The 25906-nt window shown below is 39.1% G+C and overlaps 1 protein-coding gene across 12 annotated transcripts in view; it reads left to right on the top strand.

Annotated features, from left to right (window-relative positions):
• The window catches only part of LOC119650439 (homeodomain-interacting protein kinase 2), a 245699-nt gene that overhangs the window by 127187 nt on the left and 92606 nt on the right, over positions 1 to 25906 (top strand). The gene's annotated exons all lie outside the window — the stretch shown is intronic.

Below are 25906 nucleotides of genomic sequence, written 5' to 3'. Positions count from 1 at the left end.
GTAGCCTACATAACAACGAAATCTATGAGCGATACTATGACCGTTTGATTGTGGATAAAATCCGGCTCAATAGGTTGTGGGTGGCGGGCCAGTTAATTATTTTGGATGAGGATGATGCAGCTCGGAAAGTCTATAAGGGCAATACCTATTGAAGAAAGGCGCAGCGCTTATATTTTCTAAGCCGATAATAGCAGGTTTCATTTTTTGGCTGCCTAAGGAACCTACTCCGAGCACTTGGTTTACTGGATAATAACAATAATCGTTTTCGTAACAATTCAGTTGGATCGGGATCTTGAAGTGTGTTAGAGCACTTCATTCATTCGATATTATCCGGCGGGTTACTCAGTATACCTGCCGTCCATTCAGCAAGGGAGTGGTCGATCAGATTGCTCATACGTGTGTCGATCAGTTGAAGCTCAGCTGAACTTATGGTAGCCTCTGGGCCCGAACAATTTGCCATCAATGACGAGGGGGTGGAAGTTGCAGAAATCCACGAACCTCCCATCTTTATCGGTGCGATCACCAAGGCCATGTTTCCACATTGTCAGAGTCCACCTTGGCATTCAGATCACCCATCACGATCACAATGTAACCTTTAGGAAACCCTCCCTTAAACTGCGTGTAATTTCTCTTAGAAACCATCCTTCGCCACTATATGCGAAGTTTTCATTGGTGCGTAGTATTGTACAATTATGATGCTCCTTAACCTAGACCGGAATCTTGCAGTTAGAAGTTTGTCAGAAATCGGTTCCCAGGTCGCGCTCTCTTGATCGTAGCCGACAGAAATCCCAACCCCAATTTTCCCGTAAGGCCCCTTCCGGAATATCAGTTGTACGTTCAAGATTTGTACGTAACCAGGTCCGCCACTCTACACAATCTGTTTACATCTTATTTTCGAGCGGAACAATTTATTTTAGATTAAAACAATTTCTCATCTAAATTATAAGGCCTACAAATAAGTTCTGTCGGTTTTTTCTTTAAATTTGAAGCTTTATTATGAAAAATTGGTTATACATTCATTGTTCAAAGTATTGCCCATTGCTACCCACAACTTTCTTCCATCTTTCAGACAATTCATAGATACCATCGCGCCAAAAATTGGCCTGCTTGGCTCATCGAGCCATTTTTTGAGTTCGTCGTAATTGGAGAAGTGCTGGTCAGCCAAGCCATGCTGCATCGACCGGAACAAATGGTAATCAGAAGGAGCAATGTCTGGAGAGTACAGCGGGTGGGGTAGGACTTCCCATTTCAACGTTTCTAGATATGTTTTAACGGGCTGTGCAACATGTGGACGAGAATTGTCATGTTGCAAAATAACTTTATCATGCCTTTGCTGGTATTGCGGCCATTTTTTCTTGAGTTCGCGGCTCAAACGCATCATTTGACGTCGGTAGAGTTTACCCGTGACCGTTTCGTTCGGTTTTAGCAGCTCATAGTATACCACACCCAGCTGGTCCCACCATATACACAGCATGATCTTCTCACCATGAATATTCGCTTTGGCCGTCGATGATGAGGCATGGCCGGGGTATCCCCACGTTGCCCGACGCTTGGGATTATCGTTATGGATCCACTTTTCATCGCCAGTAACTATTCGATGCAGAAAACCCTTCCTTTCTTGTCGTTGGAGCAAATGTTCGCACGTGAAAAAAACGGCGTTCGACGTCTCTTGGCTTCAGTTCATACGGAACCCAATTTCCGACCTTTTGGATCATTCCCGTTGCTTTTAAACGGTTGGAAAGGGCTTGCTGAGTGACTCCAAGTTCCAAGTTCTTCTTTCGTTTGCGATGGATCTTGGTCGAGCAATGCCTCTAATTCTTCATCTTCAAAAATTGTTGGCCGTCCGGCGCGCTCTTCGTCTTCCAAGTCAAAATTGCCACTTTTAAACCGTCCAAACCACCTCTGACACGTTCGTTCAGATAGAGCATGGTCACCATAAACTTCCACCAAAATGCGATGACTTTCGGTTGCTTTTTTCTTCATATTGAAATAATGAAGTAGAACTCCCCGCAAAAACACATTATTTGGTACAAAATTGGCCATTTTCGTTGATGAAAAAAGTATTGTTGTTTACACTTCAATTAAATAATTTATACTGACGTTTGTGCCTATTGACAGCAGCTTTCCGATGAATGTTTGGAAATTTGGATCAATGGAATAAAAAACAAGCTACGCCATCTATTGTGAAAACCGACAGAACTTATTTGTAGACCTTATATATTCTCAAGATACTGCAACACTGCCAATGACTAGTATCGAACTCCTGAGTTCCTTTCTTTATATTGCGCTTTACGCAGGGGAAATCGATTTAACGTATTTATGGTTTCATAGATGGCTTCTAGAGAAGGGGAAAATAGTGCGTATATTAAAGAAGATATCAGAATGACTTGGAGGACTTATCTGCAAAGGTTAATGCAAATCTGATTTTCACAATTAGATGAATCACTATTAGCATCAGATTTTATTGCTGCATTATCAAGTCCGTTCATGTTAGGGAAATAAGTCCTTTTCACATGGTTGAACTATTGCTTTCTCGATTGTTAATTCAACTCAAACCTGCAACTACATTGTAATAAATGCCCCACTAACGAAAAACAAGCCTAGCTGCCAAATAAATCTACATGCTTGCCTATATGCCGGGCGCAGCGATAAGATAAAATGTCTATCACGTTGGCAATTTTGCTATTTGTGGACAACAAGTTGATGGTGCACTGAGTGTTTTTGTTGGTCGCAATGTTTTCAACTCCGATTGCACCCGGCTCGAGTTCCCAAGCCACACAACCAGTTTGGGGACTTTAATTCCACATGACTTTCAGGTCGGTGCCAAATTTATACCAAGTCCCCCGAAGCCGGCTAGCAACACCCAATGTATGATCGAAATTAGTACATTAATAAATGTTGTTTGGATATCGGGCTCAGCTGGGCTGTTGAGGTGAATATGAAATTGAAGTAAAGAAAAATATACAATGGTGGTTTCAAATTGCGCATACAGTCATGAGATCTTCGACTATTCCATGCTTTCCTTCCATGCCAGAAACTGATGTCATTGAGCTTTTATTCTTTCTTCTTTTGAATTTTCAGAAAAGGATTTGGAGGCAATTTTTCAATGGTATGTGATGGGCCTATTCTATCAGGTCACTCTATCCTATCACTATAAGTACGTCATAATCGCAGCAGAAGGCACGGAAGAAATGCAAACAGAAATAATTACAATAAAATATTTATGATATTTGGATTAAGCGTATGCATGTACTGGGCAGGCAGCTTGCCAAGATATTGGTGAGTGAGCCACGAATCTGATAGACGGTGCAAAGGAGAGATTTATGCTTGTTCCGTACTGAAATGAAAATCTGAAATTACCCTATTTAAAGCACGGCGAATACACAGTTCTGCGCAAGTTTTTAATGAGCACAACGAATCGATTATTTGTTCATTCCAACCAACAACAAGTTTTCTGTTGAATTTGGCGAATGACCTCAACATGGGGCTAATGACACTTTTGCGTTTGCCATTCGAAAATACGCTCCCTCGATGACCAGGTAGCAGGTGGCATTGGGAACAGCCATATCGAGCGTCCTCATAAAGAGCAAAGATACTTGTGTACATTTCTTTTATTCAGCTGGGAAAAGTCACGTAGAAATATTTTTATTCCGCAAACATGAACGAAATTTTTTGGAGCGTTATTCCTTCCTCTACAGTTTCTTTGTCGAAACCACCAAGCAGAAATCGCATGCATGTTTTGCATAAAGTCGAACGCTGGATTTATTTTCCCTCGAAGTGACATTGGTGGTTCACAAAGATCAATATATATTCATTTATCTCGGAGTTTTTTTCACTTGGCGGACGGATTTCAATCAATTCTCTTTCCTCGAAAAGTTAACTAATGGCATTGATAAAGTTTTACTGGGAAATCTAAATTATTCTATAAATCCCCTAGCAAAGCTTATAGACATGGCCCTCTAAAAACAGGTTTTATACTCAGAAATAAATTTATTGCCAAAAAACTACCGAATCAAAGTTAATTAAAATTAATTCATCTGAAATTATTTAACTCCGCGGGCGTATCACGAAATATTCACAGAAAAAATTGCAAACTAGGTTACATCCATTCATTTCAGTTCTGATTGAATGGGCTTTGATTTAATTGGATTACATTGTACACGGTTCAACATTTCAGTACCACAGATATCTTTTTCATTAACAGTAAGTACGTTTCCATGGCGTTGCTTCATTATAGCGAACAGTTATCATTTCGAAATGTAAACTTCTGCTGGCATTATATGTAAACCATAACAAAAATAAAAGTCCTGCTGCAAGTCGTAAATTAGCTTTCATAAGAAGCATGGAACATTGTTGAAGCTGACCAGGATGAGTGAGCCTTCAAAGCTTGTTACGCTACAATAGTTTCATTGGTGCAACGTTTGTATGTTTTCATGCTGTTGTGCCGGTTTCAGATATGAAAACAAAATGTAAACCACTGAAAACAGTAATATGTATTGTCAGGACTTCAGGATTGTGGTATGAAAAACTTCTCCAATTACATATAAAATACGGAAATGGATTTTCAGTTATGGGAGAATAAACAGGTAATAATGATTTAAAAATAGGATAAAAAGGTCATAACATATAAAGCCAAAAAAGTACATATAAGTTTTATACAAGTCGGGAAACCGGAAGCTTGACGCTTCAGGTATAAAAGGTTTTGTGTTTCCCTATGTGAGGAGCATAACGTAGTTCTCTATTGGCTTATAGCATTGACCCGAGATATTGAAATCGCTCAGTTCTGGGCAGGTTATTGCCATTGCCAGAACTGAGCGATTTATGATAAATAGCTCGAAGGGCAGGTTACTGCCATTGCCAAAACTCAGCGATTTAAATATCTCGAGTCAATGCTATCAGTCAATGGAGAACTGCGTAATGAAATTGTTTCACGCATTAATGCAACCTGGATGAAGTGGCATTCCCCAACTGGTGTTCTTTGTGATCGACGTATCAGGGCACGTCCCAAATCTAAAATTTACTGCAATGTCGTCCGTCTGCCGCTCTATATAGTTCTGAGTGTTGGCCGACTATAAAGGACAATGAACGGCGTCTTGCGGTAATGGGGACGAAGATGTTGCATTGGACGTGACACGTTTTGATTACATCTGAAATGAGAATATCCGCGATTGATATGGGTTTGCACCGCTCGTAGAAAAACTGCAAGAGAGGCGTTTTCGATGGTGTGGTCACGTAATCCACGCTAACGAGAATTCAACAACCAGTATTGGTCAGAACATCGAAAACAATGGTAAGCAACCAAAAAGCCGGCCGAAACAATAATGGCTTGATACGCTGGATGGGGATTTAAAGGTCTCGAGATTACATCCTGATCAGGCATTTGATAAAATAAAATGACGAAACCGATCACCACGAGCCGACCCCGCTTGTGAACTGAAGGCTGAAGAAAAAGATGTGAGGAGCGACGAGTGCACGACAGCTCCGTGTAATATAGCTAAAAATTCCATTGATCATTTGATGGAAAGCCCTGTGTTGATAATGGCCAACGTCATACGCTTCACACTCTCAGTTTAATATTATTAGCAAATGCCAACAATTTAACCAACATCAAATATAAAAAGAAAGGGCTAGGGATAATTAGATTCTTCTTGAATGGAATTTTAATATTTCACTCGAATTTCAATTATTCTCGTTAATTATGACGTCAGCATCTTATTTGTATGGCTTAGGATGCTGTTAATTAGCACGAAATTGATAAGCTTGAACTTCTATAACTTTGACACTAATAATTGGATTTTCATGGAACTTGGCATGTGTATGCACGAAAGTGTCCTCTATGTCGGTGCAAAATTTGGTACACTTAGGATGAACTTAAGGGGAGTTCTTTAGTCACTTTCTAAAAGTTGATAATATACTATTAGTAAATTTATTTGAGCAGATACTGGAATGGGACGCCTCTCGAAGAGGCGGGTTTTCAGTAAATTTCTAAAAGTAGTAATATACTATTAGTAAATTTATTTGAGCAGATATCGGAATGGGACATATTTTGAGGCCTAGATTTCATATAGGCGCACCACCTTGATTTTTTTCGGATTTTTAGGTTGGGTAGCTTCCGAAAATGAGTCCTGTCTGACTTCAAGTGCGTACATTTGGACTCCTTACTCACGCACTTTGCAATTTATGCCAAAACGCATGTCATTTTCGGAAAGTACAAATCGAGACCTTTCATCTGATACCATACACGTATATATTCGGTGAAAAAAGTTTTTGAACCCCCCCCTTTGCATGTATGGGGAGCCCCCTTTAAATTCCAACTAAATTTATGCCACTAGCTGTATGCGTGGGATTTCATAGTTACCATCTGCCCACCAAATTTCGTTCGGATCGGTTTAGCCGTTTTGGAGAAAAATGCGTGTGACGGCAGACAGACATTGAATCGATTTTAATAAGGTTTTGTTTTACACAAAACCTTAAAAAAGGGAACCAGGAATAAAATGATTGGCAGTCAAGTCATAGGAAAGTGACAAGCATTGAACTTATTCCTGCTCTACGAAATAGGAGCGTCCCTCCTTTTGGTTTAGTTCTCTTATAAATTATCCAAAAGGAATCGTATTCTGTTGCAATTGATCTGGAAGGAAAAAGCTTTTGACTTGGGGGGATAATCACGGAACTCAAATTTTTTGAAAACCTGTGAATTTCAACTGATAATTTTGATCGCTTTATATTTAAATAATTTAAAAATTTCTTTTGAAAACTATTTCCATTTTTTTAATTGACCTTTAGATATCACAAGAAGCTTTTCGATTTTTGGAACGATAGGCCAAACATTTTATTTTATTGCAATAGTATGGCCAGTGATTATATATGGGGCAGTAATCTGGGCAGCTAGAATCAAACTCTGCACAACAGCCAGGGTGCTACACAACCAAAAAGTCAAAAGGGTTGGCTTCCGTGTATACCATTTCGGCAATGATAACACGTCTAATTACATTCCCCGAGGTCCTTTTGGGATTGACTCCTCTTCATCTTTACATATAGATGCGGGCAAGGAGACCAATGTTCAGAATATCTGGGGGTATCAGCAAGGCGAGGCTGCTTAAATCCAAGGAAGATTAAAATCCTTTCCAGGTTGTATCCCGAATTATTGATACTAAGAGAAACCATGACAAAGAAGTTTCATTTCGACAGGGTAAATTGGAAAAGCGTGGCACTGACGTACGGCTTCAAGCTCTGATTATTGGGTACAACGTCCCTCACAGCAGAGGGAGTGATCGAAAAGGTCATCAATTTAAGGAAAATGTACTTTGCGCTAATGAAAACGGTTATCAATATGAACTCCAAACTGATATGGGAGTGCTTTAATGAATTGAATACACCTCGTTCGCACAGTAAGGTCTGGGTTCCGTGTCATATTGGGTTAGAAAGCGCTGAATCAGAGGATTACATGGCCAGGAAAGAAGCAGGAACGCAGGATTATTTACTGGCCATTGCAAGCTATATTACCACATGGGGAAGTTAGGGATATCTGCGGACACTGCTTCTAGATTCTGTGGAAGACTGAAGATTTCAACCCAGGTGCCTTAAGAGCATGAGGGCTAAATATGTGCAGAATATCTATGGAAAAATCTGCATACAATGTCCAGCACATGTGCTTTTACGGCAGCTAGTATGAAAACTTAGAACTAGGACAAAATAAAGGGGCATAAAAATTGTTTTTTTTTGGAACGCATTCCAACTTTCCTTGACAGTATTATTAATACAGTATCAAGGTTTATGCTATGGATTCTGTTGTTCGTTGCCCGCTAACGAAACATTAATCCAATTCGGCACAACGGGACGGAAGTGGAAATTGAGAAAAAAAAAGTGGCAAATTGTTCCGATGCGAAATATTTACGGATTACTAAAATGGCTATTGTCTAATAACAGATTTCTTGGAACCGTTTCTTCTGCTATTGTCTACTTTTTTAAGGTTCCCTGTTTTTATGGGACTTTAAATATTAGTAGCTTACCGCCTCCTTGGTCGGTAGACGTTTGCTGCTACTCCGTTAGTTTGGAGTCCTGTTCCGTACCTTTCCTGAGGCAGAGTAGAGCAAATCTGGAGTTAACGCTTCGACTGTTTTTCTCTTCTGTCTCTTATACGGGAGCAGTAAACATATAGATAATTGCCATTCAGAATGGCTTACCCCCAACCCAGGTGTGTACACCTTTCTTGGGAGAAAGTGAGAGGACTTGCCAGAGTATTTGATCCCTCACTACTTTCCATCGCCTTTTTAATTGCGGTCCAGATTTCATATGATTTCAGCATACGTTCCAATATATTCTTCGAAGTTCATCGGTCCTGGTTTTGTACACTGAAAACCCCGGGCCTTCAAATAATACATCTTCCTTGCATTTGTCACGTTTAATGATCTCGGGCAATGCGGTGGATTGCCATGTTCAAATGAATGGACATAAGCTCGGTAACCTCGGTGTTTTTTCTCGACTCCCTTGAGACGTCTTTACCAGTGCTATTACCCATACTGGGGTTGCATACAGCAGAATCGATTTTGCTTTGGCTGTCTTTAATTTAACATTTTCGCGATCATCGAAATGAAAGTGGATGCACTAGTAGCTAGATAATGGAGTGTAATTTGTTAGTTGTTGGTTTGTTCACTAAATTCTGCCAATTAGGGGCCAGAATTCTCCAGCCATGACTTTAGTTCCCAGATTGTTTCAACGGCATATATTTTGATGTCGTTCTATAAATGGGTTTTAGTCGCATACAGCGGCATATTTACAAGGAATTCGATAACAATACGCATCAAATGCTTTCGGAAATCCAATTTGGTTAGTGCTCTATTATTCGGTTCTATCTCACAGATTCGAACACACTTTTGACATTACGATTTATCAGCTACGTTCTTCGTAATGTTAACTGCGTCAGTTCTTGATTTTGCTTTTCGGAATTCAAATATTATGTCGGGCAAACCTTTCTTTTCCGCGACTGGGATTATTTGTTACATTTAGGAAGCTTATTGGCCTGTAGCCAGAGCAGAGCAGGCATATCTTAGTGACACCCGTTTGAAGTCTTTATTTGGTTTATATCTTCTCTAGTCAAAATCAGTTGTCATTGGCAGTGAATTTGGCTTCATCTACCACCTCCTCTTCACTTATATCAGTTGTTCCGTTAAAATTTTGCTGTCCAAGGGAAGCCTTCTGCGTTTGTGTGAATAGATCTTGATTTTCATCATGCAACAAAAAAGGGAAAGTCATCAACGGGGTATGTTAGCCTTCGATTTTCGCCGCCTAATGGATAAGAATTGGACTAGTATTCAGGTTTATTCCTTTGAATGTTTTCCTCGCATCCTTGTACTGTTCGTGTTACTACTCAAATCCATGATGCCCGGGGAAAGTGTGAAAAAACTAGAGGTGGAATCCCAATTTAGGTCGAATAACACCACCATATTACGTCCTTACTGACGACACCCATTCGTCAAGGTTTCTAAAGCAATTGGTCTGGTCCTTCCAAATCGGGCGTTCGGAGCAATGAGCTAAAACCTCGTCATCCACGAAAAAACCATGTACAGAGACAAGATGAACAGCTTTGAACAGGATTGATACCACGGAAACGATCGCGCAAACAAATGAATAACTACGCTTTTGGATCTTGGAATGTTCGATCACTAAGCAAATCTAATGTTGTCAAAGATCTACTCCAACAAGCCAGTAAGTACAAATTCATGGTTCTAGCAGTCCAGGAAACGAATAAGCGGCAAGAAGTCACGCATAATCTTCAAAAGTGAGAAGCTATCAGGGAAACGTTATTTTTGAGTCGCTTTCATCGTGGATAGGCCTCAAAATGACGTCAAGATATTGCTCGGTGATTTCAACGCCAGCGTTCGGAACGAGAAAATGAGTTGGACGAAATAATGTCATGCAAACAGAGGTTTCTACTCGGTTCTGGCGATTCTAAAAGCCAGCTGCATACACAGGAAAGCAAAGCTCCGAGTGTACAAAACGATAATAATATCCGTCATATGCTACGGGTGTGAAGCATGGACCCTAACACAAACTTCCGAAAAGCTGGTCAATATTTTCGAGAGAAGGGCCCTGAGGAGGATACTAGGAGGAACGACCAATGTCGAATCACATACAATCATGAGTTGTATCAAACATTTGATGAATCTGAAGTTCCCAAAATAACTAAAACTCGGAAACTGGAATGGGCTGGCCACGTTCAACGTAAGGACGATATTCGGATATCGTAAAGGGGGGCATTCGAAGGGAGAACAGATGAATACGTTGGGAAAACCGGTCAAGCAAGTGTAAACACAAAACCTTATTAAAATCGGTTTACTGTCTGTCCGTCACACGCATTTTTCTCGGAAACGGTTACAGCGATTGACACCAAATTTTGTAGAAAGATGGAAACTGTGAACGCTCACACATTCAGTGAGTTACATCCTTTTACGTTGAATTTGAGGGGGGTCCTCATACATGCAAAAGGGGGTGTACATTTTTTTACACCAAATATAGTCATGTGGGGTATCAAATGAAAGGTCTCGGTTAGTAATTTTTGAAAGCCGGTTAGGTGACATTTGGTGGAAAGACGGAGAGTGCGGGGTGTTGAAAGTGATCATTTCTTTAACAAACGCATTCTCAGAAACTACACAACCGGAAAATCGGAAAAAAATCAAGAGTCTGGCACTATATGGTGCCTAGGCTCCGAAATACATTCCATACCGATATCTGTTCAAATACAGTTAGTAATAGGACATTGCTATGATTTTTAGTAATTGGCTGCAAAACCCCCTTAGTTTTATCTTAGAATAACAAAATTTGCAGCAATGAAAGTTACAACATAGAGCATGATCCTACCAAATTTGGTCAAATCTGTCGTTTCTTTGCAAATTTAAGACTATGAATGTCAATATCACTTGAAAGTGCGTATTTTCACATAACCTATGCATATATTACGTGCTACTTACTAATGGGACAAATGCACACTCAAATTTCTTTATAAAAGAAATACACAAAACCTTTCGTACTTGAAGCGTCTAGTTTCCGGTTTGCAGACTTGTTTTATATTACCTGGTATTTGTATCGTTATACATATAAAGTCGAAGCATTAGAAGTATAGTAGGTGGACATTTTTTTTTTAAATTTACTGACGCGGTTTCTACTTTTCACAATGGTATTGACTTAGAGGGCAATGTTTAAACAGAATTAAATAAAAATAAAAAATGAGCGTGAAATTTTTTCCTGAAAATTAGGTATTGTGAAATAGCACTGTTTTTTTTGTTTGACTGCACTTTGTCCACCAGACGCTAAAAATGGGAAACACATACACAACAATGACTCCTATATATCACATCTAGGCCGCAAAATGTCCATTAATATGTACCCAAATTAAGTTAATAATAGTTTGTTACCGGCTGGCTCTAAAAATGTAAGATTTAGCACTTTTAATATATATTCATTTAGTTGCCGAGACTGAAGTTTGGTCTAAATACCGCTGTTATTACCAAATTTTATTTGTTTTTACATTATCCCTTTCGAATAACGTCGAGTTTTGCGAGTATGTATGGAACCTCAGTGTTGTAATCGGAAAGCGTGTATTTACTATATTCATTTGAACTTGTTGATTTCGTAACAACAAAAATATGCTAAATTTTCTAGCGCACGGAAATTATGCAATTTTTCCGAATCAAGCAATGCACATGAAGTGTTTCGAATACTAAATTTTCTATTCTGCCAGTTTCTAAATACGCCTAGCGATTTATTATGATAATTGTTTTTTTTATTATTGTTATGGCTTATTGCTTGTGGAAATTGAAATGTTTTCTCTATGAAAATGTATATTCATTTCAAATGACTCACGCTGAAAAGGTGGAATTACAAAAAAGGAGTTTTATCTATTTCTATTCATCTGATTGTATCAATAGTATTGTTTGCCCAGTCCAAATCTAGACCATTCTATTTGCATATATTCTGAGCAATAAATAACGGATTTTATGTACGATTGTATTGCAGTTAATGTTACTAACTAATCGTCACTGGTATTGTTCGAGAGGTTTAGTGCTGGACTCGGGGCCGTTATTTCCGGGTCGTGTACAAAAAGAGCTACAAAGCAAAATGCATTTTCTATCGAGAACACATTTATTATGTCCAGTCCGCCCGCCATTCTCTCTCTGTTTCTATAGATACTCCGTTTTATTCACATCCATCAGAATTTCTAGCCACCATATGGTAACAGAAAAAGATAAATCTTTTGCAACAATAGGCTTTGCGCAGATATTTTTACATACGTGGCTGGCTATATATTGAAGTGCACTGGGCGTGTAGTATACTTTAGGTGGACTTTCGTTCTGCTGAGTGCAATAGTGTTACCAATTTGTGGATGACAGAGAGTATGGTTTGTTTAGGCAAGCTTTTTTTTACTTTTTCCGAATCATTTCTAAAGACCGATCAAGTGCTGATAAACTCTTTCGTCACTTTAAAAGTCTGATTTCCTAAAATTCCCATTTTAAATCTTTGCTTTGCTTTGCTGGTCACCTAAATATATACAGCCATGGAAATCGGCAGCACATATTGTAACAAAGATCGAAATCTACGTCCACTTTGCAAAAAATAAAAATGGCTTTCGCAATTGTATCTTTAGGTGGTATCATGTGTTTTATCGAATGTGCATATTCACTGGAAAATCTAGTGCTGAACAAGCACCGCACTGTATCTCTGTATGTAGCAGCCGAATGGTAGAGGTTTATCTCCGGTCAATGATTTGGTCAACAAGTCAGATGATAGTGGTCATATGAAAGATATACGCAATTCTGTTGACGACCAAATAGAATAACGGGCCATTATTTTCCTTTCACTGAAGAAGGGAAATTAGCCAACCGTTTAACCACATGAACAATAAATATGAGCACATCGCAGGCAGGATATTGTTAAATGAGATAGTGATCAACCATATACGTCACTTTAGGGAGAACATTTATGGTATTTTTATTTTTATGGAAATTTTACTGAAAAAACTTCTTCAACGAAATCGGGCAGTATCATGAGCGTGCAGCTTTGATATGGATTCCCCATTCTAGTTTTGAAAATAATTAACTTTTTAGCTAGAAAACATTTCCGCTTCGAAACCGGTATAAATGGCGAACAAAGCTGCAGTCTTTTAGCTGTATCGATGCTGGTTGCATTGAGCGCCGCCCTCTTAAAAAATAAACAAAAATACCATAGCAGTGATATTGTGCTGCTTTTTCGCTGAATGTGTTCACACATATATCCAATGGGCGGATCATTTCAAAATTGCCGAAAACTACTTGTTCGGTATGTGAGGCCATTAACTTTACCGTTATGTATACATGGTAAAAATAACATTTTCGAGATGTTTTTGAGGTTTTTGCCAACAACGGAAAAAAATGCTTACATTTGCAGTAATATTAACGATAAAGGTCAAACCACACCTAGATGCAATTAAGCAAAAGTGTCGTGCGTCATGCGTTTCTATGCTAACCAGTTCCGGAAGACAAACGAAAAGTTCTTAATATTTCTACTTTTACTCATAGTGCAATTGTAGAAAGGGGTCAAGTGTTAACTATCGCCTCTTGGAACCGAGGATGAAATCCAAAACTAGCGGAACCGCGACTGCTTCTTCGATAGTGTTCGGGTTCGTAGATTTTCGGTTTGTTCATCACGAAACAAGTATCTCCCATTCTGCACTTGTACTGTTGAGTGCAGGAGGAATCTCGATAACTCGTACGGTCGAGGGACTACGATTTGGTACCTTTTTCTTGGGAGGAAGATACAGATATGTATTGAATGTTGGAGGCTGGAAATGCAGAAAGATTGCACTTTTTCATTGAGTTTTAGGCTAGTAACTTACGAAGTTCGAAGCTTGCTAAAAAATTTTGAACACGGTTTGGATAAAAACGCACTTCACGACTATATTTCCGACATTTCAATGAATAGGTACCCCACCTACCCCATTCACTCGGACTAATAGTTTTTGCTATTATGCCGCTGAGATAGTGACTCCCTTCCGAGTGAAATCATGCTATGCACCTACCGCATTTAAAACACAGTCAAGCATAGAATTGATAAATTTGTATCTCTCGTTCATTCCTTTGTGGAGTATAGATCCAAAACACAACTTATTAAAATCGGTTTACTGTCTGTCTGTCTGTTTTTTTTTTATGGATGGAGGTGGAGATCTTACAAAGACACTGCCGCACCAGGTTGCAGCAGCGTGTGGGATTCTCACCCACTAAAACCACTTCCACTTTCTCCTCTTTCCTTCCCCGCGGGACCGCCGCAAAGCATTACTTCGCGGGGTGGACTGCGCTTTAAGCGACCAAGCCTTCCATTCTTCGCGTCCTCCTTGCGCGCTCCGCTCTTCCAGGTTCCTCCTGTATTCTTTTGATTGCGGAGTTCACCGCCCAGCAGTTTCCCTCCGACTTCAACATTTCCCCGATGATGTTCTGCGGGCTTAGGTTGGTTTTCAGGGAGTCTTCTAGACTCCTCCTTTCTGAGAAAAATCGTGGACAGTGGAACATAACATGCTCCGGGTCCTTAAGTGTGCAACCACATTCAGGACACAAGGGAGAATCATCCAGCCTGAATTGGTGCAGGTACTTCCTGTAATCACCATGTTCTGACAGGAATTGCGTCAGATGGTAGTTAACCTCGCCGTGTCGTCGCTGGATCCACTCCTCAATGTGGGGAATCAAAATGTGGGTCCAACGACCCCTCTGCGAGTCGTCCCACTGTTTCTGCCACTTCTCCAGCGGCTCTCGCCTTGCCGCCTTTCGGTATTCTGCATCCTTTTCAGGAGGATTCATTTTCCTTGTCGCGTACAGGCAGCGTGTCTCACTTGCCAGAATGTCTATCGGGATCATTTCCGCAATAACACACGCTGCCTCGCCCGATATTGTTCTGAAGGCGCTGTACACCTTTAGCGCCACTAAGCGGTAAGTCATATTTACCCTCCTACGATTACTCTCACACGCTAGTGCTTCCTCCCAAACTGGTGCCGCGTATAATAATGTAGAGCGAACCACTCCGGCCGCAAGTAATCTGCGACTGTATCTTGGGCTTCCAATGTTAGGCATCATTCGCGCTAATGATAAGCTAGTATTTGCCGCTTTCTCACAGACGAGTCCAGATGTCTCTTAAAATTGATTTTAGCGTCACCCCGAGGTATTTGATAACCGGTTTCGAAGTGATGACGTGACCACCAACACGAATATTAACCGTATTCCTCTTCCTATGATTGGTAATCAAGACCGCCTCCGTCTTTTGTTCCGCAAGGTCAAGCTGAACCATCTCCAGCCACGCTTTTATGACGCTAATGGTTTCGTTAGCATACATTTTAACGTCTTCAGGCTGTTTCGCGACGACAACCACAGCTAGATCATCTGTAAAACCGATTATCGTGACCTCCATCGGCACGGGAAGAACAAGGACCCCATTGTACATCATGTTCCTCATCCGTGTCGTACCAAAGTGTCCTCACCGAAAGATAACTGTCAATTAACACACCCGTTTTAGCTAGTGAGCTTTTTATCCCCTCCCAACTAGCGGAATTGAACGCATTTTTGATGTCCAATGTCACCACGACACAGCATTTTTTAGACGACATCGCGTCTCGAGCCAGTTTCAAAACAATGTCTACGGTGTCGATCGCTGAGTTTGCTTGACGAAATCCAAATTGTCGCTCCGATAGTTCATCCTGTCTGTCAGTCTGTCCGTCACATGTATTTTTCTCGGAGACGGTTGGAGCGATTGACACCAAATTTAGTAGAAAGCTGGAAACTGTGAACGCTCACGCACACAATGAGTTACATCCTTTTACGACGAATTTAAGGAGGGTGGGGGGGTCCCCATACGTGCAGAAGGGGTGTGTACATTTTTTTTTATCAAGTATAGTCATGTGGGGTATCAAATTAAAGGTCTCGGTTAGTATTTTTCGAAGCCGGCCTTAGTTTTGACATTTGTTGGGAAGGAGGGGAGTGCGGGGGTTGAAAATCATCATTCCTTTAAGGGAACCATTCTCAAAAACTACCCAACGGAAAAATCTGAAAAAAATCAGGAGGCTGCCACTATATAGTGCCTGGGCTCCGAAGTACCTTCCATACTGATATCTGTACAATTAAAGTTAATAATAGTATAATACTATAATTTTTATTAATTGGCTGTAAAACCCCCCTTAAGTTCCAACCGGCACAACGAAATTTCGGAACAATATAGGGTATAATATAGAGCATGATCTCACCAAGTTTAGTGGAAAGTGCATTATTATTAACAAAGTCATAATACGTCAAAATTGTCGCTTCTTTGCAAATTCAAGACTATGAATGTCAAAATCATCCGAAAGTTGGTATTCTCACATAATATATGCATATATTACGTGCTATGCACTAAGAAATACACAAAAACTTTCGTACCTGAAGCGTCCAGCTTCCGGTTTCCCGACTTGTTGATATTTTTGTTCCTATTCGATTTTCAATGACCATGCCTCAGTTTCGTCATCACACTTAATACTTCGCAAATGATAACCCTTCAGCCTCTGGGCAGCGGGAAAAAGAACACTAACACTAGCATTAAGCGGGAATTCGGCGCAACTCAACTAATTCGATCTTTGTGTCGCAATACTTGGCATTAGATAAATCATTTCTTGTAATGAGGCCCTATTCTGCACCTTTTTATGTATTGACATTGTTTATCATATCGATGATTCAATTCAAGGGCCAATTGAGTATAATTTTTCGTTACTTCAGGAAGTACTTTGGGATTATGTGTCCTTATCCTTGTTGGAGCTGACAGTTGCTGAATCTGAAACAGGAGGCATCTCTTGACAGCCCCTATCTAGTTTGGTGCGAAGTTCAGCGGTAGATGTTCAAAAAATGCAAAAATTGCATGCTGCAAGTTTCGTTGTCTTCACACGCAAAAGTATTCAAGTCGCACAGAAGAGTTGCATTTTTTAGATAATATTCTAACGTAATAATTTGGAGGAACAGATTCGAAAAGTAATTTGTAATAAAATGATTGGAGGTCGGATAAACAAGGTACTTTAGATACAAGGGCGGCGTGATTCGGATGTTATCAAAGAGCAATCTGCAAGTATACACTAATGATCAAAAAAAAGTGGCCACCCAAACTTTTTCCGAAAATCCAAACTTGAACCCTAGTTTCTCCCCAATTGATAACAATTTCAAATATCTGTTTTACAAATACTATGGTAGGAAGTGTAAAGGCTATTTATAAATAAAAAACAAATTTTTTATTATTAATAAGAGGTATGTCCTCCTTTATTTTTAATAACATTATCAATTCTGTTTGGCATAGAATTAATTAGTACTTCTAAATACTCCTCGGAGATTTTATTCCAGGCACCCAAAACAGCTTCCCATAGCTCGTTTAAGTTGTTAATTGTCTTGTCGTGAATCTCACGATCAATATGGTCCCATATATTTTCGATGGGATTTAAATCAGGGCTTTGAGCAGGCCAATCAAGAGTCCTTATATGTTTTTGGGCCAACCAATCGGATATGAGCCTTGTCTTATGGCATGGTGCATTATCTTGTTGGAAAGTTAATAGGCGAGGTGTTCTGAACCTCGCTAGACTTGGTACCAGTGATGTTTCTAAAATATTTTTATATTCAGCTGAGTTGATTTTTGTATTCACTGGTACCCGGTGCAGTACACCTACTGTTTTTGAGGAAAAACAGCCCCATACCATTATTTCAGGGTTGCCTTTCTGCGTTTTCTGGATGCAATCCTCACTGTATTCCTCGCCTGACCTACGAAGACAGCGTTGCGGCCTGTCCGATCGAAGGCAAAATCTTGATTCGTCCGACCAAATGATTTTAGTCCAGTCGGTGTTTCGATGGTCTTTGGCCTAAACCAATCTTGCAGCTTTGTGCTTCGGTTTAAGAGCCGGAACTTTTCGACAGTGCCGACTGCGAATGCCAACATCTTTCAAACGGCGTAAAATCGTGTGACGACTTACTAAGTTTCCGCTGGCTGGCACAAAATCTTTAGATATTTGTGCGATCGACGATTTCCGATTCTTCAGCGCGTGTTGTTCCAACGCTCTCGTGTCTCTGCTATTCATTTTTCGTGGTCCTCCGGAGCCTTTCTTACGTGCTACACTGCCGCTTGCTTGTTTACGTCGCAAAACTTGCTGCACGCCGCTTCTCGAAACTTCGACATCCGATTTTTTAAAAATTCTCACGATTTCGCGTTGTGATTTGCCAGACTCGCTTAGTCCTACGATGCGTCCTTTTTCTTCCTCCGTTAATTGCCTGTAGAAAAAATGTATACACTTTTCTTGAGTTTCTTTTCAAACAAAATGATTTTTTGAAAATAATTCAAATATATGAATTTTTAATCTTCAAACTGATTTCTCCGCTTGCTTCCAGGACTCTACCAGGATTATCCTTGTGAAAAGTCCTTGAGGCAAGCCTAATTTTTGATGAGTTTTTTCTTACTATCCTTTTCTACTAAGTTAATGATAATAATTACTTACCGCTGTTTTGGAGACATTTTAATTCGACAAATTATTAAAAATGTATTTCAAGCACTATTTCCACCTGAATGATTTTTCACTATTTCTAAATTTTGTATCCTTGCACTTCGTCTGTTTGTTAGGAACTGATGTCCTTTGATGTTCTGATGTCCCTTTTTATACCTGCTTCATTGCAAAATTACGAAAAACCCCGAAATATTACATGCGGCGGCAATATTTGACACTCTTTCGACACCAGGTAGGTGGCCACTTTTTTTTGATCATTAGTGTATGTTAGTAAATGAGCCATTGATATAAATCCGGATTTTTTCCACACGTTCTATCGACACCTGTGTGCTGTTAGTGGTACATTTGGGGGGAAGGTACATCTACGTTTTGAAGGCGATACTGATGGCCGACGTGATACCCGGAAAAACGTGCTTTCCAGCAGAACTTCGCCTTCTTTCATGAGGCGAGGGAGACCCAGGCTTGGTCGCATTACCTGAATGCGATTGCCTTAACTACTGTGGATTGGGCATTGTTGAAATATAATAATAAAGCAAAAATGAATGTCACAACAACAGGGATGCACTAAAAATTATATTTCTGAAGTAATGATAATGTGCACAAGGAAGGTCCATACTTGATCAGGCTGTCGAAATTGACGGCGTCGATATGCTGAGTAATTGCAATGAGTAACATATTTTGCTACATTTGGGTAGTTTGGTATAACTGATTATGCTTCATGTTTTTTTGATTAGTTTATGCATTTGAACTCAGTTTGTCCGGTTAACTTCGGCGATCCTCTATATTTGAAGAAGAAGAACAACGATTGCATCTTCTGAGTGATAGATAGATTGTAAGATTTCAATAGAAAACCAATTTTGTTGATTGTATTTTAATTAACTGTAAATAATCGATCGTATAAAAGCCATACAAGAGGTTTTGTTAGTGCCGCCTGTAATTCAGTGAGACAAATCCCCACGGTAATAGTTTTTGGGAATGCACGAAGGTATTCTGATAAAGAAAATTTCGGGATTTTGCTTGGAGAGTGTCGGAGTTCCACGTACCGATAATTAGTTCGAATATGGAGTTTTGGCAATCCTATTTTATTCCCCATGTAATATTATTATAGTTTTATTATTTTCCTTTGTTGATGAGGATGAAAATTATAGTAAGGTGCTATTGCGGCTAGTTACGACTAGTAATCCCACGTCGATCGTCCGCTTCACTTTCTGAGGGCGATCTGCATTCTCTAGTGTGGTGTCACTATAGTGACCGTTTATCGCTTTCCAAATCTGCTCCGACTTTAACATTCTTTCCACTAAATTGCAGGGTTTTATGTATACATTATTGGATTTTCATCAATCACCTCCTGTTCTCTAGGAACCATTACTTTTTTTTTTGTAAACCATAGGTACTAAAATACTCTTTTAAAGTAAAAAAGTACTCTATAATAAAATGATATCCTTCCATTACTATAAAATGTGGTTCATTCCTCCTTTTAGAATCAGTTTTCCAAAGCTTTTTCAATAATTGCTTTGCTTCTCTGCTGAATGCTCTATAGACGAGGTTTAAGTCAGGAAAATTAATTTCCTGGCCAGTTAGTCATAAATTCATAAATCACCTATTAGGTTCCCAAAACTTCATCTTGTCTCAAAGTTTTTTCGTGCGTTGCTCTAAAACTGGCAGGATATTTTCCTTGAAGTTTCTCCGTCGCGCACTGACTTTTTGGTAGATAAAGTAATGTAGATTCTGGCCGTGACCATTTCGGCAGGTCTGATGACATGAAGTCAATTTTGAAGACTAAATGATTGGAATTTACATGAGATTGCACTTACTGTTTTATTTTATTCTGCCTATCTTACATGGGATATAACTGCTACTGACTATCGCACCCTCAGACAGCGGATAGGATTTGTCTTTGAGCGGTTTGGCACAATATTTTGTTGGGGATTTATCCGAATGTTTCGTTTTCATATCGGCTTTTTTTCATGTTAATATTCGGATCGTCTGTTTAGCTTCTGCACGTAGTATCGACGGTCGATAATCAATTTTATTTATTTCTGTATTTTTTTATTTTTTTTTACCGAGTGTTTTTAGATGCACAAAATTTCAGAAAATTCGCTCTTACTGTAGTCCGATCAATGCATGTTTTGAACTTCTATATATTTTTGAGTTGTGTTCTTCAACGTTGCTACCGTCTAAACATTTCACTTCTTTACGTTGCTACCGCCTAAACATTTCCCTTCTTTAGGTTGGAGATGTCTAATTCTTCGCCATTTACCGGCGTTTCTGCTCCTTTCCTGGCCAGCTCGAACCCAAGATAGTCCCATCCTATCATGAGAGAAAACTGTATTCAATTTATCAAAATATTGTCATATCAATTTAGAGTTCACCTGGTTGGATCCAAGTGCCTTATTCTGCCTCCTGTAACTCTTTTAGAAGCTGAAGCAGCATTTCTGTCTATGGAGTATATTTCCACCTGAAATATACTTATGTACTTATCTATTGCCTCCCTCTGCTCTGAGGGGCTTGTCAGTGTACCAGGTAATCGGTTGCTGATTTACGTCATAGATAATTTCTTCTTGAAATGAAACTTCTTTGCCATGCTATACCTCAGGGTTAGTAGTCTTGATACCTCCGGACATTCTCAAGATTGCCTCCCTTTCCTATATCTGCAAGTGAAGATGAAGAGGTAAATTCCGGAAAGACCACCAGGGATGCCGTTAGATATGTCCTCATTGTCCCAATCATATATACACAAGTCCGTCTTTGAAGTTTGTATAATTTCTCGACTGTTGTATTTGGTTCTGCCTGCTCAGATTTCCGCAATCATTGGCTTTACTATTTTATTATAGATCCAAGTTTCAAACTAATCATAGGCCATTCTTGGCGGTTAGTCGGACGCATTTGCCCATCCTTCTTTATAACCTCGTCTCTTTGGCCAAACGATTTACATTCTGTCGGCCTGGGATAAACCAAATTCTGAGGGAGATATTTACTTTATGATTCTCGAGGACATGCAATCTTAAAATTGGTGTTCATCATGGGTATTTAGTGAAAAAGCTCAGAATATGGTTAGATTCGTAATTGCCGAAATGTTTTTTTTAATTATTATCCAGTTCATTTATGAGAAGTTCTGTTACAATCGGGATATGGATTTAATGAACAAATTATATTTTTTTCCAATCAGTCTTTATCAGTTCAGTGCCTTGACAATGTCCTAATTACCAAAATTCTCCTCAATATACCTCATTGTATTATCATCTTTCAAAAAGTCCATTGGACGATGTAGTGGTAAATAAAGCACCCTTTTAAATCGCTATAGGTATATCGGATATTGCACTAGAACCCTAGAAGGTTCGCTAAGTGGATTTGTCCTTACTTGATGGGTCTTAGCAATAGTAGAGTCGAACCAATGTTTGCATCACAACACTTCTTTTTACTTGAATTAATCCTAAACCCTTACCCAAGTTTAGGTTTGTTAGTTTACAATTGTTCGCTAATTGACACTAATTTGAATTTTCAATTTAATATAAATGAACGAAATTTAACGTTTGCTAATTGATTTTTTTCTTATCGTTACAGGTATGTTTCAAATCCCGTCTCCAATTAAGTGAAATAACGTGAGTCCGGTGGAAAGTCGTATTTCGCAATTATTGCTTTTCAGTTTTAATTTCTACAACTTATTTTTGCTATCTTCTTGTTCCTTAGCCTGTTTGCATACGGGGACTAAATCTTCTATCCAATCGGCTTGAATTATGCAAGACCGGAGTCGATTTCACCTTCGACCCCGACCAACTTTTTCTTCATTGTATGCATTTCAATGAGTTAAACACAGTTTCCTTGAAAGAAAAACAAACTTCGGGAAAGAAGTCAAAGAAAATTAATGGCTGCCTTCGTGTCCTTTTTTTCTATACAATCTAACCCATTCAATAATTTTTTAGCGCTCCTTGGACGTGGGTAGATAAGAGCAACGTCGACTATGAGTATGACGTGTCTGTAACCGTACACCGACTTATATATATTCACAGCTGAGCTATTCTCATTGCTTCTTTCATCTTGCCACATTTATGGAGGACAGAATGTCAACGAACGAGCAATGGTACCCATTTCTCAAGCGCAAAACGAAAAACTGAATGTAGAAAAAAATACGTTGAACTACAACGCAAGCTTTCATCGTCATCGCACTCGACGTTTTCTATGTCGACCATGTTGCATAATTCCTCTTGTAACGTTCATATAATACCTACGAAAGTGGCGTAGTTGTCCCATACACTACAATCATAAATGATAGTGACGAGGACAAGTTTTACAGAAAAAGTTTAGGCAGCAAATTATTCGGGACAAAAAGGGTTCTCCTGCTTGAAGTTGGTGAAACCTGAAACCTCATTACCCATAAGAGGTAACCATCAGATACATTTCCCATTGAATAGGTTCCTATTTCAAAGCAAAAATGAAATTGAAGTCCGAAATATGCTTCCTGGACGATCTGCAGTTGAAACGACGGACCGAGTAAGAATGAGGGAAATTGCATAAAATTTTCTTGGATATCTTTTCTGTACTTGTACAACTTCTTTTGGAACTGAAATGTTATAACTGTTGGCTTCATAACTTGAGACCATGAGCGGCAAATATATTTTGTCGACAATGTTGGCTCATTTTTACTCGAGCATACTTACCTTTTTGCTCAAGACGGTGTGACGAACGTTTCTTAGATTGATCACGATTCAGATTGTTATCTGCAGTCTTGTAGTTGGCAAAGAAAGCTACTGGGTAGGTTTCGTTTCGTCTGTCTTAATTTGCAAAGGTATTTATTGCAAAACTTCTCAAAAGAAAAATCTCTGACAAAAAAGCGCCAAGAGGAATGGAGAAAAAATTACCAGTCCTTGCTGATGTGAAGATTCAAATTAAGAAAATGATGCAATTGTCGCGTAATTCATTTTTGTTTGAAATTTCTAGCGATTACATTCTTCGAAACCTGATGCAAACTGAGGAACGATATGAAACGATTACTTCAGGTACAAGATGTTTTGATAACTCCTCTGGAATAATTGGAATTTTTCTTTACACGAGAGTTGTTCGCCCTTCCCCTTCTGTCCAATATTCATGAAATTACTTTTTAGTTTTATTGTGGTTGCAGCATAATTATGACAACATCACAAGTAATAATATTCCAACCTGAGCCCAAGCCCAGGTCTCTTTTCATTCGGTTCCCCTGTCGTTACTTGTTCCAGATAGATACAATAATTTTGTCCGATGGGAGCATTAAACACCATTTGTGCAACACCTGAGCCATAGTCGTTGCAGTATGTTGTTCACACACAAATATTACCAATAAATGAAAATAATCTTTGATAAATGTATATTCCCATATGATCAAAATGGATCCATAAAGATTCCTTGAAAATCCTTTTGGCTTTTTATTGATCTAAGCGGCAATGTGGCGTTGTTCTATCAAAAAGCCGTCAATCAGAATTTCCGCTGATCTAGGACAACCTCAATAATATTACCTTATCTAGACTCAATAATCGGAGTTTTTGTGATTCAGCATGTTCTGTCTAGTTGTCCGGTTTTTCATATTCGCTGCGAATATTTATCTACATTCCCAATAAGATATTCTGTCAGGATCCCTTTCAGCTGTTCGAGATTACGTATGAGGTTAGGCTTGCCCTATACACGTAATGAACTTGAGTCCTTCAGGGAGCCAAAAAACTTCTTGAAGTTCATTTTTGTCAATAAGGAAGTCGGAATTGAACATTATAATCAGAACGAGTAGAAAACCGAAGGATTTATTACTTTATATAGGAAACTTTGGACGAAGCATGCTATTATCGAATTCAGTTGTGTTATTTCTTATTCTCCTAAATCAGTATGTAAGCTTCTTTGAGATATTTCTTTTTCAGTTTTTGCTTCTACCCCTTCTTTCCATTCTACTTCCACGAAAATCGATCCCTTTTAAAGTTAAAGTGTAAAACAGTGAGTTTCGATTTGGAATTTAAGGAGGCGTACATACATGCAGTCCATGGAGGTGTAAAATTTCTCTTCACCAAATAAATATAAGGTCCCGATTAGTACTTCTCAAAGCTGGTCTCAGTTTTGACATTTAATTCATAAGGGGAGAGGGCGGGGTTGGAAAATGGTCATTTCTTTCACGGATTCATTTTCAGAAGCTACCCAGCCGAAAAATCTGAAAAAAAACACCTCTAGTTGCCACTGTACGATGCCTAGGCTCCGGAATAGCCTCCATACCAATATCTGCTCAAATAAAGTTAATAAAATATTATGATAATTTTTAGTAATTGACTGGAAACCCCCTTAAGTTCATCCTAGAATCATAAAATTTTGCTTTAGTGTGAAATCGCACTTTACTAACAGTGTTACAATGGGTCAAATTTGTCAGTTCAATTCTGAGATTTGAAAGTCAGCATTACGTGAAATTAGATTTCTTGACAAAATATATAATGTGATCAGTGTCCTCTCAAATGTTTTTATATTAGAAATACACCTTTAATACCTGAAGCGTTCAGTTTCTGGTTTTCCGAATTGTTCAGCTTATGTCTGAATCCTTCTATTGTAGAATTTCTCATCGATTGTCTTAATATTACTGGACGATTCCGACGACCTTCTCTTTCTAACACAATGTAAAGATCATGTGTGTGTCCCTTTACAAGGAGGTTCCTGCCCAATATAACTTTCCTCTATTTTCAAAATTACAGAGTGGTCACATCATTTAGGGATAGGGAGCCGATACCGATACTGTGCAAGACAAAGTCTATAGAAGAAGAAAGCTTCATCCAAAAGGAGTAGCATGGGTTTCAACGGAGACTCTGGATTGTCACCAATTTTTTCAAGGTTACCAACTTTGTCGCGTAATGTCTGGACGAAACAAAAGAAAGTTCATACAATCTTTACTGACTTGGGCAGCGTTTGATCCTTGGTTCATTTTTCTTTTCAATCTTCTTAAATAATTTTGCTTTTTTTCTGTTTAACTTATTCCTATCTTCTATACGAAGACATTGTATAATTAATTCTCGATGTTGATTCGTCCATTTCGATACAATACGCGATTCCCTCACCTTGAACAGCTATTGATTCTCATAAGGATCCTGAAGTGAAGTTCGAGAGGATCTCTGTCTTCATCCTTCATTTTTCTTGTTACTTATTTTTGTTCTTAAAATCATTTGCAATGCTTTTGTCTCAATATGTTTCCACCACATTTGTTTTCTACCCAGGTACATACCGAGACACTTTACCATCATTCTGCTGAGGGATAATTACACCATTGATTGAGACCTTAGCCCAGTTTTGTCGCTTCAAGGTGAAAGTGATATGACAGCATTTGCTTTCGCTCTCGTAAATTCTCAATTTTGTAAGTCAGTTTTTAATTCGTCTGAGGTGGATTTGTAGGTT

Source organism: Hermetia illucens, chromosome 2 (assembly GCF_905115235.1).
Source record: "Hermetia illucens chromosome 2, iHerIll2.2.curated.20191125, whole genome shotgun sequence".
Lineage (NCBI taxonomy): Eukaryota > Metazoa > Arthropoda > Insecta > Diptera > Stratiomyidae > Hermetia > Hermetia illucens.
The sequence above is the reverse complement of the archived record's forward strand: the minus strand, read 5'-3'. Positions and strand labels throughout refer to the sequence as shown.